This window comes from Haematobia irritans, chromosome 2, assembly GCF_050003625.1.
Source record: "Haematobia irritans isolate KBUSLIRL chromosome 2, ASM5000362v1, whole genome shotgun sequence".
NCBI classification, from domain to species: Eukaryota; Metazoa; Arthropoda; class Insecta; order Diptera; family Muscidae; genus Haematobia; species Haematobia irritans.
This window is the reverse complement of record NC_134398.1, coordinates 57,921,923-57,942,949: the sequence shown is the minus strand read 5'-3', so window position 1 is coordinate 57,942,949 and position 21,027 is coordinate 57,921,923. Positions and strand designations below refer to the sequence as shown.

General features: G+C 32.1%; 1 long non-coding RNA gene across 1 annotated transcript; it reads left to right on the top strand.

Moving 5' to 3' along the window:
* The first annotated feature begins 9,536 nt into the window (after positions 1-9,536).
* LOC142225575 (uncharacterized) lies at positions 9,537-9,961 on the top strand. Its single transcript, XR_012719330.1, has 3 exons — positions 9,537-9,578; positions 9,638-9,761; positions 9,824-9,961. It is a non-coding gene; the product is annotated as an uncharacterized LOC142225575 (long non-coding RNA).
* Positions 9,962-21,027: the final 11,066 nt, after the last annotated feature.

Here is a 21,027-nt window from a genome sequence, read left to right as displayed (position 1 = left end):
ATGGACCAAAATGGACCAAATTCTGTTTGGTCTGACCATCGGACTAAATTTAAAAATTAGAAATCTTTTGGACCAATTTTGGTCCGATCGGACCAAAACGGCAACGCTGATTGGAATTGAAAGTCTATACACAGAGTATAAGTAACTACTCTCCGAAAGTTTTTTTTTGTTTTGCAACAGACGTAGAGAAGAGGTTTTGTTATATTTGTAATGGTGTGTGTGTGTATGTTTATATTTGCAACAACCTCCATCGACATCAGTCCGTGGTATACCTACGAATATTCTTACTCAGATCTAGTGTTACCTAATTTCGCTTTTTTCCCCTTTATTGTATAATAAATGTATATGCGCACATTTTTCAACCAAAATTGAAACTATCCATAATTTTAATTAAATTTTCGAGAACTAATATCAGAAATAAGAGAATGCTAGGTATAGTACAATAGTAAAGCAAATGTGAATGAAAAAAAGCATGCCCGGTTCCAAAGATTTTGTCTTTACTTTAACAGTTTGGGTATTAATTCCGAGCCAAAGAAGCGGAGAATACAAGTAAGGATACTTTAAAGACGTAATTATCTTTTAAATTTGGGGGTTATGTACTTGCTTCTAGGAAGCAAATGTTAATTTTTAATTTTTTAGATTTTTTTTCGTCAGTTGTTATCAAAATCCTTTAAAAAGGAGTTAACGAGTTATTTTTTTCCATGTTAAGACTCGACTTCCAGTAGAAATTATGCTATGTTTCAAGTAAAAAGCGTCTTTAAAATAAAGTGTTGAAAAACATGTCTTATTTTTTAACGATTTTTTGCTTTGTACGCAAGATGCAAAAAGGAAACAAATTTAAAGACAATTTTATTAATTTTAAAGAATTTTTCTTAATTATTAAAGTCACGTTGACCTTACATCAAAAATTATATCTTTCATGTTATGATACACATTTTTAAGTAAAATCACTTAATTATAAGGACATTACAACTTCATTCAAAAGTTTATTGCCTTTTGGACAAGAAAAAAAACTTTATTTTAGAGAAATGTGTCTTCCATGTTAAGCAAAATTTGCATTCTTATTCTAAGGACATGGAATCTTTGACTTCACGACAATATTTTTTCAGTGTAGAAAACTAAAAATTAAATATAAATAAGATCGTTTAATTGCATTTATTTGACGTTCATTACAAACATCTTTGTAGTAATACGGGGTGAAATTGATCGAAAGTACTGTTGTTACTTTTACAACACATACTAGATATATATTTTGACATTTGCCGTTTTTGAAAACAATTACTAAAAAACACGTTGTGTTTTCCCCAATGTACGTACGTACAAAAATACATATCGCACATTTTAAACGTTTACTCACACTACGCTAAGTACTAGCTAAATTTGAAATTACCTACACAGTGGAATTTCAAAGTTACACATTTCATTCAAGTAATATTTTATTCGGAGCGGAGCGGTTTTTCATTTGGAAACCGCTCCGCTCCGGATTTTAAAAATACCGCTCCCGCTCCGGCAAAAAAGGGCTTGCTCCGCTCCGCTCCGGATCCCTGCCTACAACTAATTGATTTCGATTCGAATCGATTTCCTCTTTGTTAATAATGGACTCAATATTAGTGGCATACTATCTCTACACGCAGAGAAGAAACATGATTGTCACAATCATATTCGAAGAGCAAAATAATATGATAAGAGCTATTTTGCAGCGACCATGTAACATTTTCACCTGCAACCATGTTTGCTCAGTGAACATGGTTCTAAGAAAAATAAAATTGACCTCATCTAAAATGTTATTATATTCATAAAAATAATTTAGTTTGAATCAAAAGACAATGGTCACGAACTAAAATGTTATCGTATTCGTCAATAATGTTTTTCTTCCAGTTAAAAGAACATGGTCACAACCTAAAATGTTTTGATCTTTATGAAAAAAACTTTTTTCGTCGTCGAAAAAAGGACGCCACTTGAGAAAAGAAAACACAAAATTAACTTTATTTATTTGGTTTTTATTTATAACTAATTCTTTATTTATTTCTATTTATAATGTCGTGCAAGCAAATATCACATATTTTTACACACTCTATTTTGGTTCAATTTAAACAATATGTAATCATTCCATATTTACGTCGTCCCCATCAAATATACAAACGCAGGATCATGTAACTGCAAATAAAAATAAATTATACCATAAGCAAAATGCAGAACAAAAACCAGGTATTTTTTTTTTTTTCAATTACACTTTCCTTTTTTGTGTTCACATAAAACCACGTGCTTCTTCTGAATAAATAAATTAACACAAAACGCAGTAATTCCGTATTCTCCGTCCATTCCAAGCAATAATCAACACGCGATTGACGCGAAAAATGAAAATCGTGTGTACCTACAGAATGTTTATACCCTGCGCCACACTGTGGAACAGGGTATTATAAGTTAGTGCATATGTTTGCAACACCCAGAATGAGACGAGATATACACATGGTGTCTTTGGCAATATTGCTCAGGGTGGGTCCCTGAGTCGATCTAATCCGTCCGTCTGTCTGTGAACACATTTTTGTGATCAAAGTCTAGGTCGCAGATTGAGTCCAATCGCCTTCAAATTTGGCACAAGTTCTTGTTTTGGGCCAGAATAGAACCCTATTGATTTTGGATGAAATCGGTTCAGATTTAGTATAGCAGCCATATATATCTTTCGCCCGATATGCACTTATATGAACCCAAAAGCCAGAGTTTTTACCCTGATTTGCTGAACATTTTGCACAAACATAACACTTGGTTGTATAGTGCACCAAATTTTATTGAAATCGGTTCAGATTTAGATATATGTTAGCTACCATATATATCTTTCGCCCGATATAGTCTTATATGGCCCCAGAAGCCAGAGTTTTAGCCCAATTTGGTTGAAATTTTGCACTGGGAGTACAATTAGTAGTGTAGTCAAGTGTGCAAAATTTTATTGAAATCGGTTCAGATTTAGATATATGTTAGCTCCCATATATATCTTTCGCCCGATTTTCCGTCATATGACCGTCCGATTTACGTGAAATATCGCACAGGGAGTAGAATTAAAATACTAAGTATGCATGTCAAATTTGGTTGAAATCGGTTCAAATTTCTATATAGCTTCCATGTATATGTTTTTCCGATTTGGGCAAAAATGGCCAAAATAAAATTGCCACTGCTGAGTCGAAAACTTGTAAAAGTGACTCAAATTTTCCTTTATTTCTAATACATATTTATCGACCGATAAATCATAAATACACTTTTGCGAAGTTGCCTCAAAATTGGTTCAAATTAAAATGTTTTCCATATTTTTTTACTAACATAGTGTACCATCCCAGGGCAATAGCCGACTTAAATTTTAAGTCTATAGATTATAAATTCTGTTCAGATGGAGTCAGATTTAAATGTATGTATTTGGGACAAAAACCTTTATATATAGCACCCAACACATTTGGCGGATTTGATATAGTATCGACAATATGGATTTACAAAGTGGTCCGACCGACTTTAAACTTTCCTTACTTGTTTTATAAAATTCTTTTCGCTGCAAAAAAGTAAAAAAAAATAATAAATGGCCACAAAAAAATGTACATGGTCTTTATGGCCATGTAATGGTTCTAGACATGTCTATACCTAACCTATAAAAATACTTTTTTCCTTGCTAAAAAAGTCGAAAATTTGAATTCTATCATTTAACTAATAGAACATGTTTGCGGCATTTGAGAACCATTTAAATGCTTATTTGCGAGCATACATTTTTCTCCACTCGAAAATTATTTTTACAAAGACAAAATACATGGTTTTCGCGACAATAACATGCTCTAGATAAGTATTAAATGGATGCGGCAACCATGTCCAAACATGTTTTTTTCTGTGCGTGTATAGGGGCAAAATCAACTATAGCTCCTAATATCAGACATTTCTTCCCAAACATATACTATTGATACCCCACAAACAATGTTTACTAATTCAATAGGGGTGGTTTAGGGTATGATATAGTCGGCCCCGCCCGACTTTCTACTCTACTCACTTGTTTTTTACTTAATTGTGTTTCGTTTCAGGACGTTAGCCAATTTAAATTTAAAGTCTAGATAATTTACCAAAATTTTAAGAAAATTTTACAAAAAATCTACCAAATTTAAAAACTCTTATTTTGAAGGAAGTTTTTTTATCTCCATAAGAAATTTTATTTCATTCGTTTTGTTATTGTTGGTTTTGTTCTTTAAGAATTGTTGTTGTTTTTTTTATTTCAGCTTAAAACCATGCATTAACTAAACTACAAGTGTAGCTTAACCAACAGAGGAAAATAATGTTTGTCAAATTTATTTGGACAAAGCCCTATAGACTGCAAGATGGTTGGATGGACGCACGTTTCGGAATTACCACATTCCTCATCAGCATCCTCTACTTGCAGCAAAACTATCAACCAATTATCAGAATAAATTCAGGCAGTTCAATAAACCCAAGGTGAACCACACTTGAACCTTCCGAAAAAAGGTTTATGATAGCCGGCTTATGCCGAAATAAATTCATACAAACATTTCTCTTTTTCCTTTGCCACCATCAAATCATCGATTTGAGTGCAGTTGGCTGGGTTTATTTTGAGCGTGCTTCCTCTTTTTTTCATTCGTTTTGGTTTGTTATTGTTGGTTTTGTTATTTAAGCATTGTTGTTGTTTTGTATTTCAGCTTAAAACCATGCATTGACTAAACTACAAGTGTAGCTTAACCAACAGAGGACACGAATGTTTGTCAAATTTATTTAGGAAGCCCTATAGACTGCAAGATGGTTGGATGTACAGCTGTTTCGGAATTACCACATTCCTCTAGTTGCAGCAAAACTATCAACCAATTATCAGAATAAATTCGGGTAATTCACTCAACCCAAAGTGAACTACACTTGAACCTTCCGAAAAAAGGTTTGATAGTCGGCTACTGCCTAAACAAATTTGCAAGCATATCTCTTTTCCTTTGCTCAACTCAAATCATCGATTTGAATGTAGTTGACTGGGTTTGTTTTTGAGCGTGCTTCCTCTATCTTCATTCGTTTTGTTTTGTTATTGTTGGTTCTATTTTTTTTTTCTTTAATCAATGTTGTTTCAGCTTAAAGCCATGCATTGACTAAACTACAAGTGTAGGTTAACCAATACATATAACAAAAAAAAACGAATATTTTATTTCTTTAGAAAATGTTGCAAAAATTTTATTTCTTTTAAAAATGTTATAAAAATTTTATTTCTATATGAAATTTTATAAACATTTTACGTCAAAATATAAATTCTATAAAATTGAGTACCTCTTAGTTGGAGATGAATATTTTACAAAATCTATCAAAATATGAACAATTCAATCTAATCTACCAAACAGTAAAAAATCTACCATTTTTTGTAGAATTTGATTTTCTTTTTCCTCCTTACACTTCTAGATTGAGGCTGATTCATTTACCTACTCTTAGGAGCCGACGGACGATGTTGAGCTCTATGATGATGTATAGGTTTAGTGAGTGCTGATATTCCACGCTCGGAATTGATATCTAGGATTAGGATAAATATTCCTTATAAGGCATATAGGAATTACAACGTTCGAATTATGCTTCTGTGGAGCCTATTTGTAGGACGTGCATTAAATTTAATTCAATCTATCGTCAAATTGACACTAACTTAAGTATTGATGTGAAGAAATACAGAAGTTTATCATATTTGGATAACTAATACATTTTTTGTTGAATATGCTAGTATTTAGTCTTGTAATGTAATACATTCGGCTGGTGAGTCATTTTCTGTAGTTGGTTACATACCTCTGCCTCCACCCCGCCATGGTCCGGATGATGGTGTGTACGCTGTCCCTACGTTATGGGGTCGAGGCCCCCTTCTTTAGTTTTCCATTTATTAATGCAATGCTTTTGGGACCTTTCCTTCTCTACTAAAGGGTGATTTGTTAAGAGCTTGATAACTTTTTTAAAAAAAAAACGCATAAAATTTGCAAAATCTCATCGGTTCTTTATTTGAAACGTTAGATTGGTCCATGACATTTACTTTTTGAAGATAATTTCATTTAAATGTTGACCGCGGCTGCGTCTTAGGTGGTCCATTCGGAAAGTCCAATTTTGGGCAACTTTTTCGAGCATTTCGGCCGGAATAGCCCGAATTTCTTCGGAAATGTTGTCTTCCAAAGCTGGAATAGTTGCTGGCTTATTTCTGTAGACTTTAGACTTGACGTAGCCCCACAAAAAATAGTCTAAAGGCGTCAAATCGCATGATCTTGGTGGCCAACTTACCGGTCCATTTCTTGAGATGAATTGTTCTCCGAAGTTTTCCCTCAAAATGGCCATAGAATCGCGAGCTGTGTGGCATGTAGCGCCATCTTGTTGAAACCACATGTCAACCAAGTTCAGTTCTTCCATTTTTGGCAACAAAAAGTTTGTTAGCATCGAACGATAGCGATCGCCATTCACCGTAACGTTGCGTCCAACAGCATCTTTGAAAAAATACGGTCCAATGATTCCACCAGCGTACAAACCACACCAAACAGTGCATTTTTCGGGATGCATGGGCAGTTCTTGAACGGCTTCTGGTTGCTCTTCACTCCAAATGCGGCAATTTTGCTTATTTACGTAGCCATTCAACCAGAAATGAGCCTCATCGCTGAACAAAATTTGTCGATAAAAAAGCGGATTTTCTGCCAACTTTTCTAGGGCCCATTCACTGAAAATTCGACGTTGTGGCAGATCGTAAGTCTATTCATGATGAAATGTCAAAGCATACTGAGCATCTTTCTCTTTGACACCATGTCTGAAATCCCACGTGATCTGTCAAATACTAATGCATGAAAATCCTAACCTCAAAAGAATCACCCTTTAGAAAGAGCAATTGGATTATCATATTTATTGAATATAGACGAAATACTTTTGGAGCAATTGAAATAAAATCTAAAAACAAAAAACTTATATATGTACTAACACGTAAGTTTGAATGTATTCGTAATTTAATACCAGGGAACATTACAAATCACTCCACTGCCACATATATTAATATGAAAATATTTCCTGCTCACCCAAATCATCAACATTTTAGCATATCTATTTAATTTGTCCAAGTTTAACTTTTCCGGATCATACAATAAAAGGAAGTGCTACGGAAATTACCATTTGCTATATTTGTTGTAGAGGAATGTAACCAAAAACATCCAAACGAATGATAGATATCGTACTGGTATGATTAACAATATGAAATATATAAACCATGTATATAGTACATGCATATATGTTTGTTCCGTGGCAGACATAACCAAACCGGAAGTTATTATGCTACAGCCACAGAAAGGGAGATATTATGATGATAGCCAAACAAAGGAAATGGTTTAGTAATGTTGAAGTACATGTAAAATCTCATACGTAGATATATGGAACGCTTGGAGCGTATAACCGAGTATATGATACCCTACAGAGCCATCGTGGTGCAATACCTAGTAAGTTCGACTTGCATACACGACGTCTGTAACGGATAGAAATACATTTTGTAACCACTGTCCAATGTGTATTTATGAATTACACACTATGTGGAACACAATGTATTGGCCTTCTCATTGAAATTTCGAGTAAACATATATATATAAACATATATATATATATATATATATATATATATATATATATATATATATATATATATATATATATATATATATATATATATATATATATATATATATATATATATATATATATATATATATATATATATATATATATATATATATATATATATATATATATATATATATATATATATATATATATATATATATATATATATATATATATATATATATATATATATATATATATATATATATATATATATATATATATATATATATATATATATATATATGTTGCGATATCTTTTACATAGAGCGTGAGAGAGAAAAGAGAGGGAATTAAATTGAAGCAGGACAGCCACTAAAATTTTAAGAAAAAATCGGCACCAAACAGTAAAAAAATCGTTAAAAATCGTCAAAAAAAACGGTAATTTAAATAATATTAAAATAAAACATATGTTTTGGTTACGCATTCTGAGCATAGAAAAGTACGCGAACGTCATCCAGCAACTATTTGCATATTCTAAATTCCAGCTTCTATACATTAAAAACAATAAATGCATCCAGATTTTATATCCCAACCCACATAGTAGTTAGGGTATAATAACTTTGTTCCGAACAAAAATGTGCCTACCACAAATATTGATTTTAGACTCTATAAAACATACTGATCGACTCAGAATCATCTTATGAGTCGATCTATTCGTATTCTTCCGTTCATCGGTCGGTCTGTCTATGTATTGTGCGCAGGATACCTCTCCAATTCTTTTGATGAAACTTACTTCAGTGCTTTTTTGGCACAAGGACGAGCGCTATTGAATTTGGAGAAAAATCGGATCAAATTTAGATATGGCTCCCATATATATGTATCGCCCGATTTCAACCAATGGGGTCGTGTTGAGCCTAATTAATAACCGTCCGTCTTCAAATTTAATTCAAGCTAATTTGGAACTCTTAAAGTAAGCAACATTTAATCAAATCGGTTCAGATTTCGAATTTGCTTGATTTTCCCAAATCTTTGAACGGGGTAAATACCGTAATTTTCGAGGCAAAAATCGGAAACTGCGATTTTTTTTAATTCCGAGAGAGTAGACGAAAAATATCAAAACAACACTGCAAGAGAATAAAATGAGGACATTTGTTTGTTGTTGTGAAACTGCTTGTATGTTGTTTCGGAAAATTGTGCTCGTATGAGTACTTTCTGTTTTGCTATGCGCTTGCCATGTTAATGAGGGCTCCCCAAAAATTTGATATGCTTAAGTTTAAATATTATTAAATTTGAATATTAAAATGTGTATACGGAGAAAAGAACGAGAGAGAGACAAAGTGAATAGACATATTTCTTGTGGCGTTAAAACAACACCCAGAAAAAAGTGCCTTCGAAACTAAAGGAAAATTTTTTCATCAATATAGTTTATCCATTTTATTTCCATTAAGGTAAATTTTTGTGAGAAATAATAAAATTTACTCGTTTCAGTAAAAAAAATCCTAAACTGTAAGCAGTTAGGAATAGTTCATTAACTAGAATAAGGCATGGAATTTTACTCATACTATTTTCTTCGCTGGGTATAAGAATTTACTACTGAACAAGAAAATTTTATTCACCGATAACAAAGCATTCGTAAAAATAAACAAAAACCGAACTAAAACCAAGTTTCCTCAAAATTAGTAAAATTTCTTATAAAATGATAATTGCGACTTCCTTTATAATAGAAAGTTTTTCATACATACGAACAACACTTGGCATAGAAAAATATTTTAGTTCATTCGTACTAAGAAGTATGCAATCCTTTCAAAACTTAAGGAAATACACTTGTTAGAATATAGGAAATTTTCCTATATTTCTATTGTCTACCTGTAATCGATACCTGTCATCGCAATCGATGTGTTTGCGCGTGGGTGTAATCGATATGTTTGCGCGTGGGTTGTTTTTTAGTTGGAATCGCGTTGTTGTGGTATACGGAAAGATTGTTAAAAAATAATATGGTAAAATAATATAATAAATAACAAATAAAATATATAAAATATTTATTATTTTAAATTAGTGAGAAAAATTTTCTTTTTTTGAAAATAAATCTATCAATGTTCGTGATGGTATATAAAGAAAGAAAACACCAGCAGAATAACAACCCTTTCATTTGTCTTCATTTTGGAATCTTCAATTATCAGGTAATATTCAGTGACGCTAACCTTTTGTAACAAAAATGGTTTATGATTTTTTATATTTGTAGGTATTGAAATTGTAAAAGGAGGACAAAATCGTTAGGCAGCAACTTATTAAAAGTGAAAATTACAAGAAGAAGAAAAAGTGCGTTTTACAGTTGATAATATCACATGGAAATTGGAAACAGCGGAATAATAAACTAATAATTCAAGGAGATTCGATGCTGTTGATTCTTAATAAATATATTCAATATATTAATAAAACATGTCTTTTATTGAATATAAAATTGCTTATATAAATAAATAAAATTGTATTTAATAACGAAGGTAAGCAGTTCTAATTATGAAGTAAAAGTTTTACCACAAATGTGTAAGCTTTGTCCATGTGAATGAAAAAATTTCAATAAAATCATTCCATATATGAATTCAAATCAGTTAAATTTTTTCATTCTGTAGTATAGTGGTACATAAATATAGGAAAATGTTAACTAATATATGGAATGCATTATACCTAATTTCTACGAAAATCACATCGTTCAAACAAATAAAAATGTCTTTGGCGCTATACGAAGTTCAACTTTCTTCACAATGAGTTCATTTTAACTTAAAGAAGGGGTCACTTTTTTCTGGGTGAAACCGAGCGGTCCGACTAGTAAGTCCAAACGTTCACATAAAGGAAATAAAAAAAACAGTGAAAAATTCATAATTTTCAAACAGATTTTAATAACAACTAAGAAAAGGCGCTCTACGTTTTTTGGATGTTACACCAATAGTGAAGAGTAATTCATTTTATTGTATATTTGCATTTTATGTTGGTCTTTTTTATGTACGCCGGTGTCAAACCAAGACGAGGCAGTAAAATGAACATAAATTAAAACGTTGAAAATTAAACTATCTAATGAAAGTAAACAAAGTTTATTTCCTCTTTATTAATAGGGAGAACAAGGCGTTTGGCAGACGCTCTAAAAAATAAAGCTAACAAGTATATACGGCCGTAAGTTCGGCCAGGCCGAATCTTATGTACCCTTCACAATGGATTGCGTAGAAACTTCTACGAAAGACTGCCATCCACAATCGAATTAATTGGGTTGTGGTATCTTAAAACTTCTTAACATCGTTTTCTAAATTGTTAGTTAGTTCACACGCACTCAAAAAAAGTGAACTCTCTATTTCACTAAAGCCAATTTAACTTTGCTTTATTTCATGGAATTATTATTTTTGGAGAAAGTTTCTTTTACTCTAATAATTTTTTGTGTACGTTAGTTAAATTAACTAAAACCGAGGAAAAAAATATTCTCAAATGAAGCATAAAGATTAACTAAATTCGTGTCTTCAACAAAATAGTTTAGAATTTCTTTAAATTTGTAAATTTTACCAAAAATGCATCCATCATGAACTTCGTATGTCACTAAAGACATTCTTGCAATTTTGAACTCCAAGTTTTTCCTTCAAACTACAAAATTTTCTTTAACAAGTGAAAAAACTTAGTTATGTCTAATAAATTTTCTTGAATTTGTCGAAAAATATTTACTTATTTTAATGACATCGGCGTGATGCCAACGTTTGTAATACTGTTTAGTTAAAATTTTCTACAAATATTCAAAATTTTCTAAAATTAACCGAAAGTTTTCTTCCTGGTGGGTTCACTGTTTTTTCAGTGTGTGGTATATATTAGACAAAAAGGGTATGTATAGGAAAGTCTACAAATAATTACGAATCGATATGGACTTTATCACGATACGTAGAGAGCCAGAATTGAAACATGGGGTCGATTATATGTGCTTGATATGAACTTGATATGGACCAATTTATGTGTGATTGGGGATCGATTTATCTGAGGGCTATATATAACTATAGACCGATATGGACCTAGTTAGTTATGGTTATTAACGGCCATATACTAGCACAATGTACCAAATTTCAACTGACTCGGATGAAATTTGCTCCTCCAAGAGGCTCCAAAACCAAATCTCGGGATCGGTTTATATGTGGGCTATATATGATTATGGACTGATATGGACCACTTTTGGCATGGTTGTTAAATATCATATACTACCACCACGTACCAAATTTCACCCAGATCGGATGAATTTTGCTTCTCCAAAAGGCACAGGAGGTCAAATCTGGGGATCAGTTTATATGGGGACTATATATAATTATTGCCCGATTTCGACCAATTTTTGCATGGGTGTTTGAAGTCGTATATGAACACCATGTACCAAATTTCGGCCGGAGCGGATGAAATTTACTTCTCTTAGAGGCTCCGCAAGCCAAATCGGGGGATCGGTCTATATGGGGGCTATATATAATTATTGACCGATGTGGACCAATTTTTGCATAGTTATTAGAGACAATATAGCAGCACCATGTACCAAATTTCAGCCGGATCGGATGAAATTTGCTTCTCTTAGAGGCTCCGCAAGCCAAATCGGGGGATCGGTTTATATGGGGGCTACATATAATTATTGACTGATGTGGACTACTTTTTGCATGGTTGTTAGAGATCACATCCTGACACCATGTACCAAATTTCAACCGGATCGGATGAAATATGCTTCTCTTAGAGGCTGCGCAAGCCAAATCTGGGGATCGGTTTATATGGGGGCTATATATAATTATGGACCGATGTGGACCAATTTTTGCATAGTTGCTAGAGACCATATACCAACACCATGTACTAAATTTCAGCCGGATCGGATGAAATTTGCTTCTCTTAGAGGCCTTGCAAGCCAAATCGGCGGATCGGTCTATATGGGGACTATATATAATTATTGACCGATATGGACCAATTTTTGCATAGTTGTTAGAGACCATATTTCAACACCATGTACCAAATTTCAGGCGGATCGATTGAAATTTGCTTCTCTTAGAGGATCGGCAAGCCAAATTTGGGGGTGCGTTTATATGGGGGCTATACGTAAAAGTGGACCGATATGGCCCATTTGCAATACCATCCGACCTACATCAATAGCAACTACTTGTGCCAAGTTTCAAGTCGATAGCTTGTTTCGTTCGAAAGTTGGCGTGACTTCAACAGACGGACGGACGGACGGACATGCTCAGATCGACTCAGAATTTCACCACCCAGAATGTACAAACGGAATGACAAAGTTAATATACCCCCATCCTATGGTGGAGGGTATAAAAATGATTTTAAGTGTAAAATCATTCAGTAAACAATTTCATATTCATTTGTGTTTACGATAAATTTTGAACTACTAAATAAACTTATGTGTGGTTTGAAAAATTATTGTTTGGGGTTTATAAATAGTGTAATGTTGAATATTTATTTTAAAAAACTACACCCAGAAAAAAGTGATCCCTTCCTTAAGTTAAAATGAACTCATTGTGAAGAAAGTTGAACTTCGTATAGAGCCAAAGACATTTTTATTTGTTTGAATGATGTGATTTTCGTAGAAATTAGGTAGAATGCATTCCATATATTAGTTAACATTTTTCTATATTTATGTACCACTATACTACAGAATGAAAAAATTTAACTGAATTGAATTCATATATGGAATGATTTTATTGAACTTTTTTCATTCATTTGGACAATCTTACATATTTGTGGTAAACCTTTTACTTCAAATTTAGATCTGCTTACCTTCGTTTTTAAATACAATTTAAATACATAAAATAATATAAGCAATTTTTTCTTCAATAAAAGACATATTTTATTAATATATTAAATACATTTATATAGAATCAACAGCATCGACTGGCCTTGAAATATTAAAACATATTTTTTTCTTCTTCTAGTACTTTTCACATTGAATAGTTTGCTGCCTAGCAATTTTGTCCACCTTTTACAATTTCAATACCTACAAATATAAACAAAAAATCCAAAACCAATTTTTTCACAAAAGGTTAGCGTCGCTGAATATTACCTGATAATTGAAGATTCCAAAATGAAGTCGAATGAAGGGGTTGTTATTCTGCTGGTGGTTTCTTTTTTATAAATAAACGAATATTTTTCTCACTAATTTAAAATAACAAATATTTTATATATTGTATTTGTTTTATAATATTATTTTACTACATTATTTTTTAACAATCTCTCCGTATACCATAACAACGCGATTCCAACTAAAAATACAACCCACGCGCAAACACATCGATTACATCGATGACAGGTATCGATTACAGGTAGATAAAAGAAATGTAGGATATTTTTCTATATTCTAACAAGTGTGAACTAAAATATTTTTTTATGCGAACTGTTATTCGTATGTATGATAAGCTTTCTATAATAAAGGTAGTCAGAATTATCATTTTATAAGAAATCTTACTAAATTTGAGGAAACTTGGTTTTAGTTCGGGTTTTGTTTATCTTTACGAATGCTTTGTTATCAGTGAACAAAATTTTCTTTTCCAGTAGTAAATTCTTATACCCAGCGAAGAAAACAGTATTAGTAAAATACCATGCTTTATTCTAGTTAATGAACTATTCCTAACTGCTTTCAGTTTAGGATTTTTTTTACTGAAACAAGTAAATTTTATTATTTCACACAAAAATTTAACTGAATGGAAATAAAATGGCTAAACTAAATTTTCCTTTAGTTTCGAAGACACTTTTTTCTGGGTGTACATAATATTACAATATTTATCAGAGATTATTGGGCAAAAGATTAAGGGAATTGATGCTACTAAGTTTCTGAAAAGAAAATACCAGATACCAATCTCCCAAGCCTGATATACATATGTTTCAGTTTTGGCTAATATATATTTCCAGAGTCTTTGTGAAATCTGGTCTGGTGAGATAATTCAATTTGGATCTTTTATGTTAATTCCTTATAAAAATTACATACGAGAATTATTCTTCCCAAATCCAAATACATTACTAATATTGCCGATAGAATTGTTGTTGTGTCCTTGAAACCAGTTTCATATAGTTATCACATTAATTGTTGTTGAATAGAACAAGGCATTCTGTGATCGTTCGATAATCAGGTGAATTCAGCAATGTCAGTACAAATAGATTTCGATTTGTTGTTGCGTTAGTGTTATAAAAAAAACGAAATCAAACAAATAAATAAAGCCTAAAATCGGGCGGGGCCGACTATATTATACCCTTCACCATCGTTTAGACTAAAATTTTGGTGTCATCTCAAATCCATCAAATTTATAGAGACCCCTATAAAGGTCTAAAATATAAAATACATGTGTTTAAATTTGAACCGATTTGCACAAAATTTATTTATACTTCTAAAAATTCTCTACAATTTAAATTTAAATCGCCTAAAGCCTTGGAAAGAAACCTAAAGCTATTTTTATGCAATTTGCCAAAAGTGCATTTATGATTTATCGGACGATGAATATACATTAGGGGTATAGGACAATGTGAGATATTTTTACAATTTTGGCAGTGGAACTTTTACAAGGATATTGGATAGATCTCGCTACGATATGTCGATTGTCTGTTGTTAGATATTATTTGGCCAAATCGGGCTACATTTGCACAAGTCGAAGCCTTATCTAAACTTAACCGTTCCGTGGAAATTCTGGCAGTGTGATGGATATAGCTAGAATATAAGGAAATTACCACAGAATTTTGTGTTAAATATGGATATTTGGGCCATATTTGCCTGAACCGGAAGAACAGATGTATGGTGGCTTTTTTATACAATCCACCATAGGATGGGGGTATATTAACTTTGTCATTCCGTTTGTAACACATCGAAATATTGCTCTCAGACCCCATAAAGTATATATATTCTGGGTCGTGGTGAAATTCTGAGTCGATCTGAGCATGTCCGTCCGTTCGTCCGTCTGTTGAAATCACGCTAACTTCCGAACGAAACAAGCTATCGACTTGAAACTTGGCACAAGTAGTTGTTATTGATGTAGATCGGATGGTATTGCAAATGGGCCATATCGGTCCACTTTTACGTATAGCCCCCATATAAACGGACCCCCAAATTTAGCTTGCAGATCTTCTAAGAGAAGCAAAGTTCATCCGATCCGGCTGAAATTTGGCACATGATGTTAGTATATTGTCTCTAATGACCATGCAAAAATTGGTCCACATCGGTGCATAATTATATATAGCCCCCATATAAACCGATCACCAGATTTGACCTCCGGAGCCTTTTGGAAGACCAAAATTCATCTGATTCAGTTGATATTTGGTATGTAGTGTTAATATATGGCCTCAAACACCCATGAAAAAATTGGTTGAAATCGGGCCATAATTATATATAGCCCCCATATAAAGCGATCCCCAGATTAGACCTCCGGAGCCCCTTGGAAGAGCAAAATGCATCCGATTCGGTTGAAATTTGGTACGTGATGTTAGTATATGATATCCAACAATCATGCAGGAATTGGTTCATATCAGTCCATAATTATATATAACCCCCATATAAACCGATCCCCAGATTTGACCTCCGGTGCCTTTTGGAGAAGCAACATTCATCCGATCTGGTTGAAATTTGGTACGTGGTGGTAGTATATGATATTTAACAACCGTGCCAAAAGTGTTCCATATCAGTCCATAATTATATATAGCTCCAATATAAACCGATCCCGAGATTTGGTTTTTGAGCCTCTTGGAGGGGCAAATTTCATCCGAGTCAGTTGAAATTTGGTACATTGTGCTAGTATATGGCCGTTAACAACCATGCTTAACTAGGGCCATATCGGTCTATAGTTATATATAGCTCTCAGATAAATCGAGCCCCAATCACACAAAAATTGGTCCATATCAAATTCGTAATTGTATATAGCCCCCATATAAGCGACCCCCACATTTCAATTCTGGCTCCCTACGTACCGTGCAAAATTCCATATCGATTCGTAATTATTTGTGGACTTACCTACACATACCTTTTTTGTCTAATATATGCCACGTATGGACTAACTGACAATTTAGAAAACGATTTAAGAAATCACAACCCATGTAATTCGATTGTGGATGACAGTCTTTCTAAAATATCAAGTAAATTCAAGTAAAATCTTATTGAAAATGTGGATAAAATATGAAATATTCTACCAAATTTCCCCAAATCAGACTTGCATATCTAAATCTGAAGCGATTTAAACCAAATTTGGCACATATCGCTAAAATATTTTTTCTACCCTCAGTACAAGATTTCAATCAAATCGAAATGAAACTTTGGTCTCCGGTGGTGATATGAATCAATATCAATATATCTAAATCTGAACCGATTTCAATCATATTTATCATACTTGATGATACCATCAAATGTACTTTTTGTGCAAAATTTGAAGCAAATTAACGTGAAACTCTGGCCTCTAGGGCCATATAAGTGTTTATCGGTCGGAAGATATATATGAGAGCTATATCTAAATGTGAAACGATTTGGACCAAATTTGGCACGCATAGTTAGCATGTTTGTTATGCTATCTGTTCATAATATCACGTAAATCTGAGTAAACCTTTGGCCTCCGTGGTCATTAGAGTGTAAATCGGTCGAAATATATATGGGAGCTGTATTAAAATCTAAACAGATTTCAACCAAATTTCATTTTCAATTCAAATTTGGTACAAGTATGTATTTTGGGTCAGAATAGAACCCTATTTATTTTGGAAGAAATCGTTTTAACTTTAGGTAAAGCTCCTAAATATATCTTTCGGCCGATATGCATTTATAAGGAACAGTTTTACACTGATTTATGTAAATATTGCGCAGGGCGTAGAATTAACATTCATAGTATACATGCCAAAAGTGGTAAAGATTGGTTCAGATTTAGATATAGCTCCCATATATCTCTTTCGCCCGATTTACACTCTTTTGCCCATTTACACTCGGCTAAGTATAGGTTTGCCAGATGGCCGGGATTCACCTGGATTGTCCCGGAATTTCTTTCGATGAAGTGTCTCGAATCCTTCACAAATTTTGCCAAAAATCCCGGAATTTCAATTACTCAAAGCATATATTTTAACTTTACGAATTTTCAAGAAAAGAAAACAATTTGAAATAAAATCGATATGCACTTATATGCACGGACGAAAAAGACAGTTTTTCATATGTTTGGGTGTAAAAATTATATGTTTGGAACTCAATTTTTTAACACAAAATTTGTAAGTGCAAGCATATAATGTTCATAAACTAGCATTACATGTTTGGGACATATATGTTAATATGTTAGAACATATTATGGTTGGGACGTACAATTTTTGTAAATATAATATTCTTGGATGAAAACATATATTAATTTAGAAATAGCCTATAGATATATATTTGTTTAGAAAGAGAGACCTTGAGAGTATGCTGCAAATAAAAGAAGGGAAGTAACCAATTGGCGCGTTAAAAATATGTATACTCAAAGAAAATTTCAAACAATACAAAAAATTTTTGTTTGGACCAATCCTGAAAAAATATATTCTTGAATCAGAATGAGTTTGGGGTATATGTTACAGAAGCGATTTTTTGAGGGTGTGTCTATAGAAGCTAGAATTTTAATTTTGCACTGGGAGTAAACTGAATATTCTTACTATGCACGCCAATTTTAGTAAAGGTCGGTTCAGATTTAGATATAGCTCTCATATATTAGCTTTCGCCCTGTATGTACACTAAGTCCAAAGCATTACTTCGATTTGAGTATTAAGGAGTAAAATAACGTTCCAAATTTGGATAAAATCAGTTCAGATTTAGATATAGCTCCCATATATGTTTTTTCCGATGTGGGCAAAAATCGCCGTTCATCCAAACAAAAAACTTAATATATATAACACCCAACACATTTGACGGATTTGATATGGTACCGATAATGTGGATCTAAAAAGTGGTGCAGCGTATAATATAGTAGCCTGACTTTAGACTTTCCTTACTTGTTTTTACTAAAATTGTGTTCCACCACAGGGCATTAGCCGATTTATATTATAAGTCTAGAGATTTTGTAGAAATTTTTTTTTTTACAAATTTTGTCCAAGTCACGTTTCATTTAAATATATGTTCATGGGAACATAGACATTTATATATAGCACTCAACAAAATAAAAGGATTTGAGATGATGTAGATCTGGTGCAGGGTATATTATAGTCGGCCCCGCCCGACTTTATACATGTTTTTGCTGGTGTTGTTGCAAACAAAAGCAATGAAATATACATTCAATTTTAACACGTAGACGCCTTTAATTCAAAGATGACATGTGGACTATTTTTTAATTATCTCCTTCGGTTATTGCGAAAAAGAAGTCAGCTTATGTTTCCGATTTAATGTTTTTGTTTATTGATGATATTAATCTACAATATAATATTATATCAACTGTCATCTGTCTCTCGAAGCAATATTGGCCACAAAATGAAATTGATTGAGTTTTTCATTTTACCAAAGAATTGTGGGCGAGTTGCATTCTACTTTTTGACATGCTTGTGGCTTCTCTCACTCACTCAGATATTTCATCCGCGAATACTGTATATCACTTCATTTCATTTGACCAACCAGTCGATACATGATTACTTTACATTTTCATTAAATTTGAGCGAATTATCGGATGCAATGGTACTTTGCCACTGCTACGGAAGCCATGATAAAGTGACACAGAAAAAAATTAAATAACCCACAATAATTGCTTTAAAAATACAATTAACTGAATTACAGGTGGTAGACTCGAAACCATAATTCCACAGGCAACAACAAAAAAGAGCAATTATTGAGCATTTAAAATATTATATTAACAATGTTATTAACAATAAATTAATTATGTTATATACAAAAAGGATATTCATGCGAAAGTAATAAATACAGCGCAGGAGAACAATGAAAAAATCGAATTTTTTTATGCTGTAAAAATGTTAGAGTACAAAAGAAAGTATAATTATAAAGTATTTGTGTATACGCTGTACAATAACCTGTAATGTATAATTGGCTAAATTGAATACTTTAGAAAAAGGCATAGATTTGGAAGAATTTTAACCTTTTTATTCCGCTTGTAACGCGTGCTCTTACATTCCATACATTATATATGGGCAAATTACGTCCGCTAGGAGAACCCCTGTCGTCCAATTTTAATGATTTAATGCGAAATTTTATCTAACCCGGTTGAAATTTGACATGTGATATCAGTATATTTGTCTGTCTTAAACTATATCTATATACACAGAAAAAAAGTTCACGAACATATTTCCAATTAAAATTTTAATTGTGTTTACTCAATTCAACAAATTTTTTAGTTGACACAAAAAACCATTAAAAAATTAATAGTATCAATTAATTTTTTAATTGACATTCAATTAATTTTTAATTGATACTATCATTTCTGTGACTGAAAACATTCCAATTAAAAAATTAATTGGATCAATTAATTTCGTGATTGAATCAGATTTTTTTTTGTGTACCTATACCTATATAATTGGGCAGTAATTTGAGAGTCAGAAGTGAAATATGGGGGTTGGTTTATATGGATAGTACAATTTTTTAGCAGGATCAGAAGAAATTTGCTTTCCAGGAGGCACAAGAAGCAAAATCTAGGGATCGGTTTATTTGGCGACTATATAATTATGGAGCAATATAGACCAATTTTTGCATGGTTGTCAGAGGTCACACACATAGACGATTTCATAAACGATTGCCACAGTTGGTAGAATTCTACAATAAATAATAGATTTTTTACAATTCGGTAGATTTTCCAAAATATTTGTCTACAACTGGGAGGTACTTAAATTTTCTACAAAAAATAAAATTTTGACAACATTTTCCCTGGAAAGAAAATTTTGACAAAATTTTCGATAGAAATAACATTTTGATAAAATTTGCTATAGAAATAAAATTTTGATAACATTTTCTAAAGAAATATAGTTTTGACAAAATTTTCTACAGAAATAAAAATTTCTAAAGAAATATAGTTTTGACAAAATTGTCTATACAAATAAAATGTTGATAAAAATTTCTATAGAATTTTCACAAAATTTTCTAGAGAAATGAAATTTTGACAAAATTTATAAATTTTTCTATATTTTTTTTTTTTACAAAATTTTCTAAAGAAATTAAAATTTTACAAAATTTCCTATAGAAATAAAATTTTGACAAAATATTCTATCAAAATAAAATTTTTACACAATTTCTATAAAAAAAAAATTTATAAATTCCATAACTTTAAAAGTTTTTATCTATCTTATTCTATTGTATAAGTTCTCTCTCTTTGTGGAAGTACCAACATTCCTTTGCAAGCTAAAATCGTAAACACACTTAAAATTCGACACATTTATAATTAAAGAGATAGTTATGCACCCAAAAAATTGTCGCTAATAATGCAACATTTCTTTCGAAAAAAAAAAACATTTTTTCATACTAACCACAAAAAT